The following is a 24,244-nucleotide window of genomic DNA, read 5'->3' as shown; positions in this document are numbered from 1 at the left end:
CTACAGATGGAGAAATATTTTGATCTACATGATGTGAAACTGTTACAAAAGGTAAATATTGCATCTTTATATTTAGAACCAAATCAGTTTGTATGGTATAGAGGGCTTTGTTCTCGTAAACCACCTGTCACTGGTCAACGTTCATGGAGGAAATGATAGCATATTATGATGATACAAAGAGCATGACCTTCTTTAAACAATTGATAAATCGTAAACAAAAGGGTTCAATGGCATAGCAAATTTAGGACTTCCAAAAATTGAATATAAGGGTAAATGATATTCCAGAGAAGGATAGGATTGATGTCTTCATAAGGACTTTAAAGGATAACATTAAACATGAGGTTCATCTTTGGGAACCTGATTCATTGGAGAAGGCACTCAGGTTGGAAAGAAAAATTGAAAGAAAAATTATGAAACAAGGAATCCTACCACTAATAACTATAAAGATGGAAGTTTTGTTTCTCCTAGCCTTCCATAACCTACAAGGTTGACACCATAGCAATTGGATGAAAAAAGTAAAACAGGTTTTGTTACAATTATGATAGAAAATACACCAAAGGTCATAAGTGTGTTGAGAAGAAATTATCTTACATATATTGTGAAGAGGAGAAAGAAAAGGATCAGGAAATGTCAAAAGAAGGGATATAAATGAGGAACCAACCCCAAAGAAAGAAGAAATGAGTATGACCATATCTTGTAGTGCAGTGGCAGGAATTACCACTCCTCAAACTCCTCAAACTCTTAAGATATATGGAAAGACTGACATAGTGAATAAATGTTTGGAAGGAAATCTTTGTTTCTTTGTATCTGACAAATAGACACAATGGGTCAAGTAATTACCTCTATCTGAATGGTGGCATAACACTTCCTTCCATATTGCAGCAAAAATGACCCCATTTATGGCACTTTATGGATATCATACACCATCTGTCACATCATCTTTAAGAGAAAATTATAAGTTTGAAGCAATGGAATATCACATCAAGCATCAACAACAACTTCTCCAACTCTTAAAGGACAACCTCACTTTGGCGCAGAATCAAACGAAACAATAGGAAGATCAACATCGCAACGAATTTTTTTTTGATGTAGGTGACTGGGTATTTTTACCTCTACAACCATACAAACAAATGTCCCTGAAGTAAGATAAGAAGTATAATAAATTATCACCAAAGTACTATATTCCTTACAAGGCGTTGCAAAAGATTGGTACTACGACATACAAATTGGAGCTTCCTTCATCTTACCGAGTGCACCCAGATGTCCATGTTTTATGCTTAAACAAGGTTATAGATGACAAACTCCTAGTTCAAACAATATTTCTTAAACTTGATGAGGAAGAAAAAATAATATTGGAACCTGAAGTAGTCATGGAAATAAGAACCCAACACCTATGAAATCGATCAATTTCAGAGTATCTCATCAAGTAGAAAAACTTACCTACTGAAGATTCAACATGGGAGGATGAGAATTTTATACAGAAACATGCAGAACTACTCAAGCATTGAGGACAAGGCATTTTTAAGGAGAGGGGCATATTAGGTCCCTATACTAGTAGTGTATCCCTTTATTGTTATTAGTGCAACCCCCTTATTGTATTGTTTTGCCCATGTAGTCCCCATATAGTTATATTGTGCCCCATAGAAGCCCACTATTGTTATTTTTGTGCCCTTATAGTATTATTGTTATGTCCACTCTAATTATAGTGTGACCCCTTAGACTCCTATATATAGAAGTGAGGTTTTTCCATTTGTATCATCAAATAATTATTCATTTGTGTAATGTAAAGGAGGTCACCCCCTCAAAGAGTCTAATTTTGAAGTCATTGATCTATCTCTTCTTCTATTTTATGAGTTGGTTGCATAACATTGGCGACATGTGGAAGGGTCCTCGTCGTCATGCTGAAATAATCATGATGTAAGCATGATTTCATCCATAAAAAGTTCCCAATGGAATCTCAACACATGGGAGTGACTTTTTTTTATAAAAGGGTGTCAAGCCCATTTTATTTATACTTTTGTATGCTCTAGCTTGTGACTCATGGACCCAGTGCACTTCTAAAATCAAAATTCTCATTTTTTACCCTTCTAAGCCCAAATTCACATTTCAAATAGCCAATTTGCCTCGTCTTTATCAATTCAACTTGATAAAACCACACTAGATATAATTTAAGCTAATTTGATATTGAAAATAACCCTTAGCCACATATGTATAAAAAAACTCATCTTCCCAAAAAAAATTGTCTCCTATGCAAGTAAATTCCCTTTGCATGAAATTGGTCTCGTAAATGTCATGAGGAACTAAATCACATCTTAATTATTCCTTAATTTTGCTAATCCTGACCTCAATTCAATGCTTTCATGTGCCAAGAAAACATAGTCCAATAATTTTGAATTAATTTTCCCTTCGTCTTATTATCCAATCATTTTGAGGCTTGTGTCAATCTCATACTTGCTAGCTAAATCCCACTCATAAAATTGGTTTCTTTTCATTTTCCTCATTTGACCTATTCAACTAAAACTCCCTCAGTAAAATTTCTCATCTCTAATGACAACACCATCAATGCCAAGTTCTTTTGATGAGTCAATGGTTCAAAAGTCTAAAGAAAATTATTTTTATGATCAGGTTGTTGATGTCTTAGATCCTACCATAACCATCTATGACATGAGAAAGGTTATACAATTGGTAGACAATACCTTTAATATAATAGGGGACCAAAATGATCTATTTGAATCAAATTTGATCCCAATAGTCGTCTTTCAACTGTACGATTTCCCGAAAATGGCATCATGGTGTGTCATGCGATATCTTCCAAATTATAGATCCATTATTTATGCTCAAGTGGATAAGGAAATCATCAAGATTACACCAGAGTTCATTGCAAATATTTTATCATTCCTATATAGAGAAGGTACACAGAAACTAGATAAAAAAATATTAGAGGATTAATGGAAAATCCTCTCCCTAGAGATAAATTAGAATATGATCAATGGAAATGTCAACAAGGAATAGTCGCCCCTTCTGGGCTTTCTCCCTAACCTATCATGGTATTTGAATTTATGCCAAAAATTTCATTTTCTGTGATTTCCTAGGTCCTGGATCTCAATACTGATGTCTACATAAGTGAGTTGGTCCTAAGTTTCTTAGTCACTTTATGTCACCCGTTCACCATGCCCTACAGAAACTATGATTTTCCCTAGTTCATGCTTTGTGAAATCCATGCCCAATTAATAGATTTTGGGGAAGGGAGGTCTTTTAGATATGAATCTTATGCAATCCATTTGTTTACCCTACCTTAAGGTCCTAAAACCTGAAATGGTGAATGAACAAAATACCATATTTCCCATCTTTGAGTGGTTTTGCATAGTAAGGAAAATTGAAAAAAACCCAATTATTTTTCAAGTATGTGTCATTATTCATGCCTATTTTGTATACCCTATTTCAGATTGAGCCTATACCGAGAGCCCCTAATTTCCTTAGGGAAAAAAAAATTTGAGTCTTGATACCAAAGTGGGTTACTAGCACCTCTTTGAGGAATGCACAATCATAAGGGTATATGGATTTGAAGAAGTACCATGAGTTTACAACATTTTTAACTCTCTGCATATTTTCACTGGAGTATATAAGGGAAGTTTCAGTAGTGAAAACTTGCACTTTACTTCTAAAAGGGAAATTGTGACATTCAACCTCCCTCATGAAGTGGGTCCATTTATGGTTAATGGAAGGAGCATCTTGAACATAGTGGATAATATCTTAAAAACCCTTGATTTCCTACCAGCAAGTGTTTAGAAATATGATCCTCATAATATCACAATTGAAACAAGAAATTATATGGAAAGATAGGAACAAAACCATGAATTCAATCCACAGTAGAAGAATGTGCCAATAAATCCACATGGGAGGAGGTCATGGAAATTTTGTATCCAATAGAGTCAAGCACATCCCATCTCTCAGGAAAGAAGAGAACTACGTTAGTGCCCATGGATATAGACCATGGAGAGGAGCCTAGCTCTAAGAGGGACATGGGAATAGAAGTATAATGGGATGATGAAGATGAGGAAGATGATCAAGATACAAAATCTCAAGCTCTAGTGTTGTATAATAGTCAGGTGGAAATCTAATCAAATTCATCTTTCACTTTGAACAATGACCTCCATTATGTCAGCATCTAAGGTAGTAGATTTAGGTGAGGTCTCCAAGCCTGAACAAATTTAGTGATAGAAAAATTTCAAGCAATGGCTAAACAATCATCCAAACAAAGGAAAAGAAATATAAGAATAGCCAAAAATCAACCATTCCCCATAATACAAGTCAAGATTTCCTTGTACCATGAGAGGGGGATTTTCAAATTGGCATTGTTGCAATCTAAAGAAAATACACTTAGGTCCATGGAAGATTATTAATTCCAAGAGATGTCTCTACTAGTTTACCGTGTTCCCTACATAGATCTCATGGAACTACACATGTGTGTGACCCATACAATGCATAGGAAGATGTACAAGACTAATGCTACTACAAGAAAATTGCAAAAAATGTACAATAAGGAAAGTAGTCAATTGAAATACGAGAGGATCATGTGAAGATCTAGGAAAATCAAGATTAAGAATCTAGAGGATAAGATCACCCTTTTTGCTACATAACCTCATGAATTCAAACAATAAAAAACCATTTTGGATGATAAGGAAAGGAAGATACTAGCCATGATGAAGAAACTTATGATCTTGGATGCACATCCTATGCAAACCGATGGGCAAGAGAAAGTATAAAAAGAGAACCAGGAGCTAAAGTAGAAGATCTATGATATGATAACCAAGAATAAAGAATACAAAGATCAAATTGTGCTACTGGAGGCACAAGTTCAAGGGATGAAAGAAAGGACATATGAGACATCTTGATCCCACCAAACTCTTGATGTTCTGGTAGGACAAGTTGAATCAATGAAAGTGTGAGATGATCCCAAGAAATTGCAAATTATATTCTCTGATAAAGAGTAAGAATTGAAGAAGAAGGAAGAAGAATTGAAAATATTAAAGGTGGAACTATACCAGAAGTAAGAGGATTCTTGTTTGCAAATTTGTGTGGTGACTTGAATCTAAAGAATATATTTCTAATGTTTCATCAACATTGTTAATTTTTAGTAATTTTTTCGAGTCCGCAATATGACCCATCATCAAGAGAATTGATGAGAGAAATGAGAGGTGAGGAGATATAAATAAATAGAAAAAGGAAGAAAAAATAAGCTGACATAGGTAAAACCTAAAACTTGAAAAATGAAACGGAGAAAAGAAAGTGATGAAATGGAATTAAACAGTCACTATATGAGCATTAATTAAAAAATTGGTATTAATTAGTAAGTATATTATTATTGATTATATATTATATTAATTATCAAAAAATTGAAGCAAAACTAGATGTGTTGAAAGGGAAGCACCTAAGTAAATCCTTGTTTAGAGATACAAAAGACATCATATGGGATAGAATAATAAATATGGTGGAGAATCATTGGGATCATATGGAACTACTCCAAGAGAAGATATATATCATCAAAAGGGCTAAGAAGGAAATGAATGTAATAAATAATGTTATTGTTGACTCCCCCACCAAATCTAAAGTAATAATAGATTTCCTAAGTCATGTGTCTAGGGAAGATGTCACAAAATTGAATATTGATAGACCCAAAATTGTAACAAGGGAAAACTAGTGTAAATGGAAACAAAAATTAGTGACAATGGTAGATACAAAAGAAGGGGCAATTGCAAAGGTGACATAGGGATTCAAAGATAAATGTGAGATTCTATAAGAAAATAAATTCTCACCATTATTTAATGGAAATGGGGATTTGTATCCCATGGTCTCTCGTAATAAGAAATGATCAGAAAGGCATTGGAGAAGATGATTATGCTCTGCAAGGAAAAGACATTGTCAACCTATATGCATATTATTTTGAAATCTTATTTCTTTTAAGAAGGGTTTCTAGGGAACAATTACAGGTGGAATATGATTCTATCACTAATATATATGGATCCATTTTGGATGCACAATCATGTGACGTCCCATTTGGTAAATAGTGGAAAGTATTGATGGACTTTCACAGACTAGCCACTCAAAGGAGACCTGTGTAGTACCAAGTTGGAGGAAAAATTCTACAAGAATCTCCAATGGAGGTAGGATCAAGTTCCAGACCACCCCAACAATAGCAAGCATAACCAGAACCCAAGGTGACAGCTCATCCAAGGTAAGGTAGGACCCATCCTACAATTGGAAACTTCTAGAAGAATATAGTTAGAAAAATGCTAGTTGTTTTAAAAGATTCCTAATGGTTACTGGATACCACTAGTGATTTTAAGGGTAATGGTTCGGTTTAGAGAGCCTATATATAGGCCTCATTTTTATGTAATAAAGGGAGATAAATAAATTATGCACTAAAACTCTACCAAAGTTTTGCTAGAACAATATTGAGATATGTTGAAGCTATTATAAGGAAGGAATTCCTAAAACTCTACCAAAATTTTGCTTGAGAAATGTTGGGATATGTTGAAGCTATTGTAAGGAAGGAATTATGAAGTACATTTGGAGCTATCAATGATCTTATTTTCACATGTAATTCTAAACCCTCTTGTAATTTGAATTGTGAAAGATATTAATACAATTGTAGAAGTTATTCATGGAAAATCTTGTTGGTACACTTAATGCTTATATGGAATCTGAATGTAATTGTGTAAATTAAAGGAAACCCAAAATCTCTTTGATTTTTTTCTTTAATTTCTATAAATTCTAAAAAAGGTCACATGGAGTATCCTTTTTTATTTTGATTAATTTTCACATAGGTTGAAAGTAAAAGGAATAAATTCAAATTATTGAGTTTTCTGTAGTTGAATTCTTAATTTATCAGTTATTTCTTTGATGTTAGTAATCTAAGAATGGATTTTTAAATTTCCACCTTAGCTTATTGATAATTGTCCTACATGCTTTAAATTTTCTTCATAAACCATGATAGGCTTCATGTCAAACCCAAAGGGTATGGATGCTCATACTTGGAAATATGTGGAAAAAGTATTCATAAATCTCTTGATAAAGCCCTGGTATTTTCATACATAACTCCCTAGAAGAAAATTAAACAATTAAAACAAAAAAAATTAAAATAAGATTCCGATGTTCCCGGGGTCTACATTGTAGCACAAAAAAGTGTGACTTTGTGGCCCCAATATCTCATGGCATCATTATTGGGAATTATTTTAAGATATTCCATGATTGAAATGAAAATATTATCAGATTTTGTAGGTGGGCAAAATCTAAATTTGTTGGTCATTCATTCCACTTGGTGACTCCATTATTCATAACATATTTTTTTCAACTACTTTTTCTTTGTCATATTCACTATGCACACCACAACGACAACTCACTAACCCAGTTAGTCCATTGTACATACTCATTAGTAACTTATTTTACCAATTCAACACATAATTCTTAATAATATTCAGATTTACATTATGGCTTCCACTAGAAGGCATACAAGAAAAAATATGCACCCAAAATTACCTCCTCATATACCAAATCTCAAGTGAATTATATATCAATATAATCAAAGTAATAGGTACTAAAGTGTGGCTGCATCAACTAGTTTACCCCCTATTATCCCCATAGTAAATTCCCCTTCTCGGTAACTAGAAACTTCACATGTTTTTCCACAATTTTCTTAACCTATACCAAAACCTCAGAGCTTTCCACCAACTGCACCTTAATCTACACCTAGGTAAATGAACGTAGTTAGGACCCCAGTCTCTCAAACTACAAGGAATTTTATTTTACAAAACATCAACATGGTGAATCAGAACCCTACCAACCAACCAATGGTGAATCAGAACCCTCCTAACCAACCATTAGCATGGGTGGCTACAATATATGAACCATTAGCATTGCAAATTGTGTTACATGACATGCTAGAACATTATATGAAAGTGTTGAACATGTTTAATGGTGAAAAGAAGAGGATGATAGAAGAACATATAAGTGCATTTCAATATTTCACGAACAATTTCATGGTTGATGAGGAACATGTTTTCATGAGACTTTTGTGCAGACATTAGAAATGTAAATACATAAGTGGTTTCATACTCTTTCCCCTTGTTCTATTACATATTAGGATGATTTAGAAAGATAGTTTAATGCTCAATGGGGTGAAAATAATTATTTACAATACTACTTTTCTAAATTCTCCATATTAAATAAACATTCATCTAAGAATGTGGTGGAATTTACCAAGAGATTCAATAAATACTATAACTATATTTTGAATGAGATAAATCCTACTCCCATGGTAGGCATGGTGATCTAAACAAAAAAATCGAGCCTAATTTTTCTGTCCCATTGAGAGAGAGAATACCAACCACATTAGCAACTATGTAATCTAGTGTTTTTTCCATTGATGGAAATTTGGCAGTATGTAGGAAGTTGATAGGGATTGATAAGGAAGAACAAGAAAAATATATAGGGAAAGAGAGAAATGGAAATAAAGAGAAAGACAAAGGGAAAAATAATGTGAAATATGATCTAAATTCTTCAGGAAAAGATAGTGTTGAGGCCAAAATTGAAGAAACAAATAAACTCATCAAAAATCTTTCAAGCATAACAACCTTCTCGAGATGGAAGGACCAAGTAGAAGCCTCATGCAACAACTCAGGAATTTGAATTTTTTTAAAATGCCATTCAACCTTCAAATAATGCAGAGGGACAAGGAAATTGAAGAACAACCTATCCAACTCCCTATATGTAGAAAATTGAATTTCCAAATAGACAAATTATATGATGATTCCCATAAAGAAGAAGACATTAACTAGCTTGATGACCAAAGTCCCACTTTTCATCTAACAAAATATTATTACGCTAATTATTTTTCATTATAAGAGGCTCATGACACAAAAGATGAGTGGGGAGGATCTTCCACACGATATTAGTAGATCATGGTTGTGATAATGGTGAAATTGTAAAGGAAATACAACTTTTCCGTGAGACTAAGCAAGCTAGCAAGGGGAGGGGATCAAGCAAAAGAATCATCATCTCAGGTGGATCCCAAGCTAGCTCATCCATATAATACCCAACCTTTCAATTGAATGGGGGGGTCACAAGAACCCTCATACCAGAGGAAAACAACTAACCTTAACAATGCAACTCGAAAGTCACAAGAACTTGCGCTGCAATGTTAACAACCAAAAGTTTCCAAAGAAATTGAAAGAAATTCAACCCTAGTGTTGAACCTTGAATAAGAATTGGATAAAATCAAAGTCCCTATCTCACTAAATGAGTTAGCTAAAAATATTATTTTCAATTCTCATATGAAAAAATTCATCGACTCCACAAAACCACCATCATACAAAAATTCCCTCAACATTTAAGAAGATCACCCAACTGTAATTTGGGTCCCACATGTATAAGAACAAGAAGAAAATATTCCCTCTTTATACAACACATCAAACATACACAATAACTATTTCATAATTTTATGCTTGACTTAGGTGCATCTCGTAACCTTATGCCAAAATTTGATATGCTATATTTGGGTCTCAAAATTACTAAACCATACCATGGCCTTTATTCTTTAGATTCCCATAAATTTAAATGTCTAGGCATTATCAAATACATGGTCATATCCCTCACTTTTCCCCACAAAGAGTATTATTATGGAAATTTTGGTCACTGATATCCCAACTAGTTATGACATGTTATTTTCTAGATCCTGGGTGGGAAAATTAGCAGGGACCTTGCAAATGGGTTTCCCTTATGCCATTATACCAACCTTTTGGGGACTAGAAAGGAGATTGAACAGAAAGTAAAAATTAAAATATGTGGTAACCTATGCCAAGAAGTCAAAGAATCAACCCATTTATGTAATGGAGGATTCCATGTGGCATTATACTTTACTTACGGATCCAAAAAGGACATCAGAAGTAAGTGAACTTCTAGCTCAAACAGAGAAGCTACGAGACCCACATGTAGTTTAAAAGTTATTATTTGATCGTGCATACTCAAAGGAAGGAATAGGGGTAGGAGTAGTTCTTTTTCCTTCATGTGGAAAAAATACAATGATGTCTTTCAAGATGGAATTTGATTCCACCAACAATGCTGAAGAATACAAATCATTAATTTTAGCATTGGAAACATCAAGGAAAATTGGGTCTAAAAGTATATAAATGTTTGGAAAAGATGGTATTGCAGATAAGGAGTGTAGACACTAGCATGCACCCCAAGATGTTGTCTTATCAAAATGTTGTATGGGACATAGTTGAGAATTTATTTGAGGAATTAAATAGCATAGCTATCAATAGAGATAAGAATTAGCAAGTTGATGAATTAGCTACAACTACAAGCTCCTTCTTTTCCAAAGGAAAAAACAGTAACTTTTATTAAGAAGATAATGAAAAGTTACACCAGCATATGCTCTGATACATTCTGTAAACATCCACAAAGGCTCGAGTGCTTTCGCACCCCCCACATCGTTAGAAGACTAACGTGCATAGAGAAAAAAAGGAGAAGAGAGGAGAGAGAGAGAAAAGGAGCAGAAAAACTGAAATCTGGCTGTGAGTAAGAATCAGGATTCAAGTTTTTCTCCCCTTTTTCTTTTCGACCTTATGCCACTCTCCTTGAGTGGGCTTGATCGAAGCAATGACTATCTGTGTTTCTGCATTCTGTGATCCAGTTTCTTTGTCTGAATGTGAAGTATCTGAGTGGTGATGATGTTTGATGCCTCCCATGCTTGGATCCACCCTTGTCATCTCTGTCTTATTGTTCGGAGTGGTTCCCTTCTGATTCTCCATTTCTTGGGGTACCTCAGTCTTCTCTGCAGGGGTCTCTTCTACCTCTGCTTCTGATTCTTCTTCCTCTGAATCTGGGGGTGAAAATTGCCATCCTTTCTTCTGCTTCCCTTTCTGCTTCTTTTTACTGTTTACTTTCTTTGCTTCTGGACATGAGCTTTGCAGGTGTCCTGTCTGCCTACAGAGCCTGCATCTGAAAGCGGTGTTTTCATAATCTAGTACTTGCAACCAGTTTTGTTATTTGTAGATCAGCCTTATATTGTTCGGCAGCCCTTTACTTAAATCTACTTCCACACAAACACGTGCGAAAGTATAGATCCTTTCATCAATCCTTTCCAGGTCTGTTTTGATATATTTCCCTATACTGTTCCCAATGCCTTCCAAGACTTGTTCATTCCAGAAGTGCAGAGGGAGATTGTATAGTCTGACCCAGACCGGCATTTTGGTTACAGTCATTCTGTTTGGATCGAAATCTGGAAACCATGGGGTCATAAAAAGCCCTGATGTTCCCCAAAACCAAGGCCCTGTACTGATAACTGTATCTCTGACTTCCTTGGATGTAAATTTTACTATAAAAAACCCCTTTGAACATAAGTGAATCTCACATTCCATGGTCCAGCTGGTGAAAATCCAATGGAATAGATCCAAGGGTTTGGGCCAAAAGCTGTTGAAATGGCAGATTAGAGCTTGCGTTTCATAGGACTTGACGAAATCATCAAGCCCTGAAGAATCTAAATTTAAGGCTGGGGTTTGCTCTGACTGATCTACAATGTATGGCCTGGGTATGTTTCCGCCTGGATCTGAAGAGGGCCCTAAATCTCTGCTGCCCTGAAGAATGTTTTTGTAGGATAATCCTCCCTTGGGTTGGTGCTGGGGTGCAGGTTTTTTCCCATTGTGCCCCCCTAAGGAGCTTGTCTGTCCTTGAGGCAGAGCCCCTCCTCTCAATCTAAAGTTTAAAGTAATGATTGATCCTGGCCCAATCTCGTAGCTATCCATCGACCTCAGATCCTGGAGAGACCGCCTGCCACTGACCAAATGCTGGATCTGAATTGGGTATCCCATTTCTGCCCAGATCTGTTGTTTCAGCTGCAAGGATGTGCTTCCTGCATGAACCCATACTAAACGAGTTTTTCCCTGAGGGGGTTTAATCAGAATCTGAAACCAAGAAGTTGTTACCTGCTCTGGCTGTAAGCAAAACTCCAGTTCTGACGTTGTTTTTGTTTGTTTTCCCTTGAACTTGTCTGGATCTGCTAAAACTATGCTCGATCTATGATTGGTGCCCTCTATCTGCTGCCTGGAAGCAAAACGTGCTCGGATATAGGCTAGATCATGTAGATCCAAGCCGGAACTACGATGTTTGGGCCCCTGCGTTGTAGGATGGATCGGATCTGCATCATGCAGCCCTCCCCTACCATTTCTCCGTTCATTCTGGTTTTGGCATTGTCTGGCCTCTGAACGCCATACGACACGACAACTTCTTTGTTCAAGTGCGCCGTTTAGGGCCTCAATCTTCCGCCAGGGACAGGCATCCTCATATATCCACTTAATACGGTGATGCTCCGTGGATGCCCTCGCCTCCCGGTCTTGCTGGAAACTTAAGTTTCCTTCCCGATCCAGGATCACATGATTCCTTTTGAACCCCACATATGCAGAGCCGCGTAGATCTGGGTGTAAATAAGGTGTTTTTCTGCGGGATTCGAGCCATTTCTCTGAAAACGATTGCAGAAATGACGACCCACCAGCATTGTTCTCTGTCGTCCCAAAACCTTGATCGGCTTCGACCCCTGAGGTTCGCTTGGGAGCCGATGCGGCGGCACCAGCGACTCTGCTCGCGTAAACCCTAACTATCGCCATTCGCCTCTCCCTGATCAATATCGTGCCTACCAACTACAAGCTCCTTCTAGCCACCTAAAGAATTGAAATTGAAACATGAAGTAGAGATGTGGTATAGGCCATTTCTCCCGGACAATAAAAAACACTACCAAGTATTTGATGACAATTAGAAGTTACACATATTCTTAGGGATTGTAAGGGAATTCACAAACATCAACATTGATAAAGAAGATTGGGGGGGAAAGAATATGAAGTGGGACTGGAGATAGGAATACAGGGAGAATCAATGGAATTCCTGAATCAAATTGGGGGCCATAGAGTGATCTAATTGAGGAACAATTTCATATGAAAAGGACTTGTTACTTTGGAATAGATATTCAATCATAATGATGAGTCCACAAGGCCATTTTTTGAGCTAGTTCCAGAGAATGTGGAGGAGTACAACTTAGGAATTGAAGAGAACTCGCAAAAAGTAAAGCTCACCAAATATTTGGAACCCACTTGGAAGATGAGGTATGTTGAATTATTTACGCAATTCAAAGATGTCTTTTCATGGAGTTATGAGGATTTGAGACCATATGATACTTCCATTATATAACATATAATTCCCTTGGAAGAGGGATCTAAACCTTTTATGTAGGAACTAAGGTGGTTCAATCCCATCCTTTTTCCCACGATCAAGAAGGAAACCAAGAATTTATTGGATGAGAAAATCATTTTGTCATTGACATACTTTGATTGGGTAGCCAATATGGTGCCTATCAAAAAGAAGAAAAAAGACATAAGGCTATTCATGTATTTCATAAATTTGAATAAATGATCATTGAAATACAAATATCTATTGCCAAAAATGGACATTTGTTGCAGAAGTTGATAGGAGCATTGATAATATCAGTGGCAGGCATCAAGAATATCATATATGAATGGTTTTTTTAGGATATATTAAAACAATTGTGAATGAAGTAGATAAAGAGAAGACACCATTCACAACACTATGGAGTACATTCATATATGACAAAATGCCTTTTGAATTGATGAATGTGGGAGCAAGCTTCCAAAGAGAAATGGACATTGAATTTGTTGGTGAAAGGGACAAATTCATTGCCATTTACTTGGATGACATGATCATTTTCTCAAGAATAGATGATAAACATTTGGAGCATATCAAGCAAGTATTTATCAAATGCAAGAAGTAAGAATTGTTTTTAAATCCTAATAAATTTTTCTTTTCTCTCAAATAAGGGAAATTGTTGGGACACATTATGTCGAAGGAAGGAGTGAAGATTGATCCAAATAGAGTATCAACTATATCCATGATAATGCCACCAAGAAATAAGAGGGAAGTATTATCATTACTGGTAAAAAAATAATTATCTACAAATATTCATTCCAAATTTAGCAGAGCATTTAAAGAATATCACATCAGTGTTGAAGAAAGATAGTTATTTCAAATGGAATACAAAAGCTAGGGCATGATTCGAAGAAGTAATGAAAGCTATCGCAAAGGCACCAATCCTAGTTGTTATATACTTCACAAAATCATTTCAGGTCTTTTCTTTTTCTTTAGAACACACAATAATAGCAAATCTATTAGAAAAGAATGACAAAGGATATGAAAAACCAATAGAATTTTTCAGCCATGCATTATGAGATGGTGAAATGAGATACAAGATATTGGAGAAGCATGCTTATGTGATCATAAAAAAAGTTAAGGCTTTTAGAGAATATGTTCTACATTCAAAAGTGATAGCTTATGCTTCTTCAACACTAATAAAAGATATTGTCACATGGCCATATTGTAATGGAAGTAATGGAAATTGGATTACAAGGCTCTAGGAGTTTCACCTAGATATCAAATCTACTAAGTTGGTAAAATTACAAGGATTGGCCAAGTTTCTCACTTAATCAAACCATGTGGCACTTAGGATGTGTAGTAATGAAGAAATTTGCAGCACCTGTAGAGAAGAGAATGCATAAGAACCTCTTTTGTTGGATGAAGAGAATGCACAAGAACCTCTTTCTTTGAATGAAGAGAATCCACAGTAACCTCTTCATTGTGAGAGAGATAATCCACAATAACCTCTTGTTCCAGTAGGAAGGAATACACAAGAACCCTTCCCACTCGGAGGAAGGAATCCATAAGAACAATTCCTGAAGGGCCTCTCAAAATTTCAAGAATCTAGTTGTTACAAAGATATTATCTACTTGTGGAACCTAGAATTTCCATCTGAGCTACAAAGATCAAAATTTTGGTCTCTCAAGCTCAAGGAAATGAAGTTCTATATTGTAGGAGACACCTTATGTTATGAAGATATGACTGGAGTGTTTCTCACATGTGTTATTGAATACAATTTCTTCTCCATGGCATCTACGGAGGAAACGAAGCCTGGAAGGCTACTACATACAAGATTATAAGATCAACATACTATTGGCGATCGTTATTCAAAAACACCAGTGTTACTGTGAGAGCCTATCTAGAATGCTAACTATTTTCCAACAAACAAAATTTCAAGTATCTCCCATTGAAACTAATAAGATTCTAGGCTCCATTCAGCAATGGGGGATGGATTTTATTGTCTAAATCATTCCAAAATCTAGTGGATAACATTAATACATTCTCATGGCCACAGATTAATTCCCTAAGTGGGTGGAAGCAATTCCTACCCTGAAGACCAATGAGAACATCAAAATTGTATTCTTGGAAAAGATAATTCTTGCAAGATTCGGTTTCCCAAGAAAGATCATGATAAACAATGCTAAAGCTCTCAAGCCCTTCAAAATGTTACAATTATGTTAGGCTATGGCATTGATCTAGCACATTCAATGACTTAATACCCATGTTAGGGTCATATAATTTATAGGATCTCAAGATGATTGAGTATTTCACAGTTGGTTGTTTTCATATTGTTCATAGATTTCAATATTCAATTGATTTCACAAAAAAAAAGAGAAATGAAAAGAGGGTGTGTGTGTGTATATATATATATATATATATATATATATATATATATATATATATATATATATATATATATATATATATATATATATATATAGATATAAGAATAAGAGAGAGAAAAAGAACAAAAGAGAAAAGAAAATCAGAAGAAAAGAAAACCCTAAATGTTGTTCAATTCATACAGTCTAAGCTTGATTGAACAAATTTCAATTTTTGTTGATAGGGTAGAAAATAAAGATTTTCCAAACAGTTTAAGCTTGGAAAATAAGTAGTTAGGTAGAAATGAAATTGGTTCAATTGTTCAATCTGGATCAATGGGAGAAATAAGTGATAGAGTAGGTTAGAATTAAAAATAAAAAGTGTAAGGATATGAAAATCCAAATGCACCCTGCAAATGCAAAAAGAAAGAAAAAATGTTAGATTAGGAAGATAAAGGGTAGGTAGGTTGAGAAAAATCACAAAGGGAAAAAGACATGAAAATTTCTTTAAAGTTTTATGACATATCTCAATGTTTTTTCCTAATGTCAGGAAAGAAAATTAAAAAGGGGTATTATGTTATTTTCCCTAACCTTATTCTATACCCCTATATTCAATTTTTTGCCCCCGTATTAATTCTCCTACCCCACCACTCACGTACCCGTCACATCAAACATAACCCACCCCTCACCTCTCATTGAATTTGCGCACCCACCATATGATCGGACATCCCATATCACTTTCCAACCCTCCCTCACCCTCCGAATGTTAATATCGAGGGGGTCCGAAATCGATGGTTTCAAACCACTGACATGTCACACTCTCAAGATTTTTCACCCCCCCTCGCTCATTTCGCTTACCGCTCCTAGCCCCCCCGAAAGGTGGTTTCTTCCTTTGCTAAACCACCTCCCCCATTCCCGTTGTGATTGTTCACCAAGCCTGCCAGCTCAAGATGCCATTCTGTCCTATCCACCTATCACCTCGATTACCGCCATTGCACATTCAATCGGTTGGACCGTTAGCCAACAAACTTGTGCCACTTTAGGCCAATCCAACGGGAGTAAAATAAAACTACAAATGCACCATTTCACTCCATTTACAAATTTTAACGTGCTTTATCTACTTATGGGTTCAATTCGAAAATTCATACACACATACACAGAGAAAGCAGTGAGCACATTGATACAGCAATACAGTTGTATAATGCCATAGTTTTCTGCATTGATCCAACTTTCCCCTTCTTGAATCCCACTTCCTATTCATTCCCTTTTCTTTGTCCCTCTCTAAATTCCCATTTCTTTTCATCCCTTTCTATTGTAGTTCAATTGCAAATTCAACACAACTCAGGTTTAAAGGTTTTCTGTAGACAACCATGCCACCAAGGAAGAAATAATAGGAGGTGTTTAATCCAATGGTGCACCCACCACTGGATTTGGATCACATACCCCTTGCAGATAGAGACATTCAAATACATGAGACGCTCTCAGAGTTTGATTTATGTGACATCTACTCTTGGTGGGAGGACAACTTTGTAGATGGAGTGGATGACATAGTGCTCTAGGACACTAATTTACCCTTATATATCTTTCCTAAAACCCATGGCTGCCTAGAATTAATCAGGAAATGCCACTTATGTTATAACCCATGGCAAAGGGTAGTGATGGCCCCAACAATACATTATGGATATGATGCAAGCTCCCATCATTGAAGGAGCCACTCCCTTTTCCCATGAGATTCTTAGTGAGATATATCATAGGCTAGACTTTACCAAAAGAAATAAAACCTTAGAACTCTTTATGACTGAGAAAACTCCATTGCAATGTAAGAATCCTCCTTATCCCTCCTTTGTTTTTCCTGATAGAATAAGACACATAGTTACTGCTCTTTCTTATTTCTTAGGCTATTATTCATATCAGTGGCTTGAAGCCACTGAAGCTATTATAGGTTTCCTATCCATATTATCAACAGAATAAAAGCCCTCTTTACTATTAAATTTCAGTTAATTTCTACCATATTCCATCCATGAGAAATTTTTAAATTTCATTACAGAGGAAGTGTTTCAGTACTCCGCAGTTCTAGTATATATGTTTGTTTATTTTCAGGCAAATAGGTTTTAGTTTACAATGACCAAGTTGAATGAAGAAGGTGAAGCCCAATCTGTTATTTTATGGACCACCTTAGTGATGAAGGATCAAAATAACTTCACCTACAAAACATTTGTGGAAATGTTTGTTCATCCAGCTATGAGCCTCCTTAGTGGGACTACAGAACCCGGAATCAATTAAGAAATTAAAAGGATCATGTAGTTGAAAAATCAAGAAAGAACAAGAGATTGGTACTTGTACAAAAATTATAATGAATTAAGAGTATATGGATGTGAGTTGGCCCCTTACAAGCTGCCAAAGTTCCTCCCCATGAGGATATTTGCACTTGAATATATCAGACAAATGATCAATGCAGATGAAATACATTTTGTAGCAGCAAAGAAGAAATCACAATTTAGGATCAAATCTCAGATTGGTCCTTTCATTTGCAACAGTAGGGCATTTGGTGAGGAGGCAGACAAGAGATTCAAGGAAATGAAATTCACCCATAGTTTTACATGGTCTTATGACCCATGGGGCAACGTCTCCAAGAAAAGGGTTGACAACAAGTCAACACCCTAAATTAACACTCAAAGGCCTGAAAAAGAGAAATTTATGAACTAGATTGAGTGGATGCCTGAGACACTGCAAGAGGCTGAGGAAAAAGTTATTTCTTCTTCAAGTGCATAGACCCCAAGACAACAGGAAAGGAAGAGAAAAGAAGAAATATTAGTCAAAAGCAAGGAACAAGAAGAGGGAGAAACTAGGAAGAGGCCAAGAGAAGATTAGTCACCAGGGACTGATACTTCTACGAAAGAATTCAAATTAAAATTTAGGAAAAGGGCCAGAATGCACATGGACATAGGCAAAGAATCACCACAGCCAACAGTCATCAATCTCAACAATATTTTGGATTCATCCCCAATAAGAGGTCAATCTCTTCCTGCCACTCCAATTTTATAAAACAACAGTCTCTTTAGGTTTCCACATCTACAAATGTAACTGGTGAAAAGGAGGAGATTGTCTTTGACACTTTCAGGGATATTAAAATCAGGAATGAGATATTGAAAAAGAGCACTTATGCTCAATTTTTAGAACAGAGTGCAACTTCTCAAGGAAAACTTCTTTCAGCCTTTGATTCAGAAAAAGGAAAAATGCATATGGAATTCTTGAAACATACCTCTTTTGATTTTGATGTCCAGAACGTTCATCCTATTGATCAATTGGAAATTCACAAGAAAATACATGAAATAATTTTCTCTACTCTAACCAGTACTTCCATGAGTTTGTTTAAATTGTAGGTGGCCTTGTCAAATTCTCAATCTCAGCTAAATATGGAAAAGATTTCATCTCAATCAAAGAACAATAGAATTAACTCTTTGGAATACTTAGTAGTGATAATTGGGTATGATCCCTCAGATGTAAAAGCATCAGAAGAGATAATTAAGAAAAAGGAGATGGATATATTAGCTTTGAAGAAGCAGCTCAAAATTCCCACTACACATGATCCATTGACCAAAGAGATAGAGGAAATAGAGATTCAAAAGTCTAAAATGATGAAGTTAATAATAGAGAAATATCTCCAAATTAAACAAATGGAAGAGGAGATGGAGAAAATGATACAAGAGAAAGAAAAGACAGCACAAACTTCCAACACCACTATGGAGACTTTGCCTCTTACAACAATTCCTACAACCACTCCAGCAACTGCTACTATAGGGATAGTAAGTAGTACAGAACAACTAGCTAGGACTATGTAAGGCATGAATCTTTAGAGTGAAGAAATAAAGAGACTAGAAACCCAAGTCATTGTTCTGCAGGACCAAAGCAAAAGAGCTGAAAGTGACCACTCATCAGAGATGCAGAGGGCACAGACCTTAATTGAAAGATTGAAAAATTCTGAAAAATAATCGTCCATTGGTAACACTCTAGGAAGAGTGGAGGAGATCATTTGGCATAACATCATTAATGGCATGAATAAAATTTGGCCCGATATGCACATTATCTTTGAATAGAAGGAGTTAGTTGAAAAAGCTAAAGAATCCATTTCAGCTACTAATCTAGAACTGGGAGACATGCCAGCAACAACCAACAGGATAATCAAATGTCTTAATTCAAGGAATAGGTATGAGCTAGAAGAGATAGGAGTAGAAGATAGAATAGAAACTATTCTTCAAGTGGAAAAGGTTTTAACTAAGGAGAACCTGAATGTACAACTAGAAGAAAAATGTCATAGTTTGGAGCTAATAGTGAACAGGGTTTTTAATAGAATTAAGCCTTTAACAAAAAAATGTCTCCCTTCTTTGTTTGTTATCAATGAAAAACTCATGGATAGAGAATATTATGTCAAGAGGCTCCAAGGCATAGCCCTGGATGTTGTGAATCTCTCCAACATTTAAGGTAGCATAACAGGAAAAGCATTGCTGGAAGCTATCAACAATCTGATTTACATCAAGCATGATCTTAAACATGTTTTTGTGGTCAAACCTACTTTTGCAAAATACATTGAAGCTAATGAAATATACATGAGGTTAATAAAGATCAAGATTCCAGATGAAGAAGCATGGAGCGACTTGTGTTATTATCAAGAGGAGCAAGACAAGGATGATTGAAGTGAAAGCATAGATCTGAGTCAGCACTAGCCATGTCAGCAGATCCACTACAATGAAATTAATTTATTAGCAACAACATCCCTAAAATACAAGACCATATATCCCAGTTTTCCTATCATGGCCACTTTGTGGTTACACTAGTCAAATTTCTTTCAGTGTGATTAATAACAAATTGCCAAGTTTATAAGGAAATCGTTGTAGATTTTGGTTAAATACTTCATGCATTGGAAGTATTAGGGGTTGGACCCAAGTCATTTGAACTATCTGTTCTTTTTGGAGAATTGTAATTTTAAGCTGGAGCATCAATAAAAGGACCATTTGTGAGACACTTGAACTGTGCTAACCTAGCGATGTCTTTCTCTCTGTAATTGAATGTATGATTGTTTATTCATTGTGCATCATTAAGTCTTATTGTAAAGCAGAAATTCTAGATTAAGATATGAAGTTGGAGCACCTTATTTCTATGTGTGTTTACAATCTAAATGTTTTCCACTAATGTATGATTAAGAAATACTTAATTGCTTTTTAATCATTACTGATATCATTATTTTGTCATCTCATTTCTCATTCTTCTTTTAGATCCAGTAAATATAGTTATCTTGCCTTGCAAATGCTCTAAAAAAATGATGTTACCACCCAGCCTTTGACTCCATAGATCAATGGAAAGGATTCAAATATGATCCACCCCAACCAAGAAAACAAACAACCAAGAAATCAAGCAATAAATCTCCTTCATTATTACATCTAGCCTAACACATTAAAACAATGGAAATAAAGATAAATCAAAATATACAGAGAGAACCCTTTCTGATTCTAGGAGGGCTAGATCCTAGACTCCTAAGTGGTTTGATGTATCTTTTGTGACTTTGTCTTGCCAATATTCAAAATCACAGAACTATAACAACCCATAAGGTAATGTATTATATAATTCTTCCAACAAGAATCTGATAAGAATCATCCAAAGAATGTTGATGAAGAAAAGAAAGCTTGGGATGAAAATATCAAGTATGTTTTGCGGGATGAAATGATTAGTGCAAAGAGATCCATAGGTACCTTGCCTTATCAACTAGTATATGACTCATTAATTATATTCACAGTAGTACAACAAAAAAAGTCATTGGTGAGAGTCACACCTATGATGTACCTCTAAGGTTCATCACCAATGTTGCATACGGAGTCCTTAAAAAAGTATTTTTGTAAGTGCATATAGTGACAATCCTTTAAGGTTTGTCACCAAATCCATTTTCAATGACACTTTTCGTGAAGGTTGTTAAAGGCCCGTCACTAATTCTATCTTTAGTGACTCTTCTAGTGACAATATTTTATTATTTCTCGTCAATGTTGTTTTTGGTTAATTTTGGTGATGATCAAAAGACTTTCGTCATCATTGATCATTCCAATGAATTTTTGATGATGCTATGTGATTTTTCCTATAATTTTTGTCAAAAGATAATGATTTAAGACCATTTTTATGGATTCTTTTTCATTATGTTTCGAAGGCCATAGTGGTTAGAGTTAATCAATTTGTTAATAATAATTAGTGTGTGTCATTTCCCTCAAATAATGAGAATATAATTTTCCTATGAGTCAACACATGATTCATCTTTGTTATATTTATTATTTAGCAAATTCCATTTGGACTAAGTTCCATTAGTGTGTTTAGGAACCATATTGTTTAAAACATAATCAAGCTCAGTCAATTCTATTAATGAGAGAGACCTAACACTCCTCAACACTCCTGGCACATCTTGATATGCTTTGGCACACACTAACATTCCTTGGCACCTTCCATATATTGTAACATCTTTGTACCTAGAACATATTGCCATGACTAGGATGCCCAAATACATTTTTTGCATTCCCTAGCACAACATAGCACTCTGTGGTGAAGTAAAATTCTAAGTGCGGACACAAACAATTCCTCTAGCCTGAGAGCAGGTCTAGCCACAAACAAGACATTCTGTGGAATATTTCCTTAGGTTAGAACCAATTAAGAGGGCCTACCTCTTAGTACGCTTATCCCATTTGGTGATGACCTTGCCTCCTCTCTCCAGCTATCTCCTGTTTCCTTCTTAGAGCACCTGAAACAGGTAAACAACAACAAACAACAACCTTGATAATAGACAAATTGTATTTAACCTACTTAAAAAGTCAAGAAACATTAATCCATAAACATGTGAGATCACATATTATGTAGGAAATCAATCGATAGTTGCGTATATATTAAATCAAGAAGATATTACAACCATTGTCTTGAACTTGTTGTTCTCCTCCGACAAATTTGGGTTCCCACACACTTCTGTTAGCATTCCATGATGGCCTCAACAATGGTAGTCATATGGTTCTTCCCTTTAGTCTTCACAATAAACCAAATTCACACTTCTCCCTCACACACAACTAGAGAGCTACAACTATGAATAACTTGTTGATTACTGCAAAATCAAAAGTTCAACCAGAGCTTAATTAGAACTAGCTTGTGCTTGGGAAAAACGGAGGTTTATATATCATGGATGGAAGGGAGATGATTCCTCTTCTCATGGGAGAAGGTCTTATCTCTTGAGGTAGTTCCATCCTAATATGGGAAAGGAGCCTAAAATGACCTCCTCGACTCCATCTAGACTAACCATTTACCAAACTTTTGTTACGAAGCTTCTAGAGCTGGAAGCTTCAGCTCCTTATTTAAAAAACTTTCCAAAAGAAGATCGACAAGACTAGAAAAAGGATTAGTCGTTCCGGTTGGTGCTGGGGACAGTTATAATATTTGCATATTAGTGTGAGGAGGACACGGGTCATTAGCATCGGCCTTGTAAATTGGAAAAAAAGGAATACTTTTGGGAAACGATGAAAAAGGGAATTGTTCTGCTCATGAAGAGGGACACAATGGGAGTTTCTTCATGAAGGGAAAGCATGTAGGGTTTACTGTAGAGGTCCTCCAGGATCATGGAATGGGGAGTACATAGATAGTGACAAAATGTTGTGTAACAGATGCCCCCTAAAGTGCGAAGGGTGAACTAGAGTGAGGAGATAAATGATTTATGAATCAGTGTGGGGAACTAGAGTTTATCTTCGGAAAACATGCAAGAAAGTACATATACATATACATTACTGAAAACTCTGTCAAATGATACATGAATCATGGTATGGATGCAACCATCCAAAAAATGATCTTTTAAATTGATCCAAGCATGGGCAAAACCATCGGATAAAGAGGATACTGTTGAAATGAAGGTATGTTCGCAACCATCCAATAATGAGAAGGATCACATATGAAAACTCATGGTATGGTTGCAACCACCCATCTAAAAGAGACATGGATATCAACACAATCATGTCACACCACCTTGCAAACTGGAATTTTGTAAGTTGAGCCTAGGGTCTTTTGTTCCAACATGACGCAATCAAAGTACAAATTATAACATGTGAATAGATGTGTTAACGTAGAACATGCTAGAAAATTACTTGATTACCAAACGATGATGTGAACTATTAACAAGTGCGAGAATGGTCCTCAAGGTACTATCAGCACAATTCACAAAATGTGAATAAAGGTACTGAAGTCAAACACCCATGAAATCACCCGATCGAAAGCCAATTATGTGAACTTGTCATTGAGTGCGAAGAACTTGTCATTAAGGCATGCAAGATCTAAGGTACTATAAGGGAGTCTCTCGGTCAACTTCCTAGATAATGAGCTGAAGTCTACAGGAAGAGACCGTGTTGGAGGGCCATAATGTATCCCACATCATCGACACAAGACAAGCGAAATGATTCTGGATGATACAGAGAATCAGGGGTAAGTGTAACTGCAGAAGGACAACTCTTGAACATATCAGTGACACGACTCGGAGTTTGGTAGCTTTTGGATCCATAGGATCGATGGTCATGATGACGTGGCAGAAATATTAAATGGAAGGAAAAAATAAATGGCCCAACCATGGAAGGTCAAAGAGGAAGTGAGGATATCCCAACCTG

This window comes from Pinus tabuliformis, chromosome 9 (assembly GCF_031772625.1).
Source record: "Pinus tabuliformis cultivar Carrire ecotype Pingquan chromosome 9, CPIR1, whole genome shotgun sequence".
Classification (NCBI taxonomy): Eukaryota; Viridiplantae; Streptophyta; class Pinopsida; order Pinales; family Pinaceae; genus Pinus; species Pinus tabuliformis.
This window is presented reverse-complemented; position numbering follows the sequence as displayed.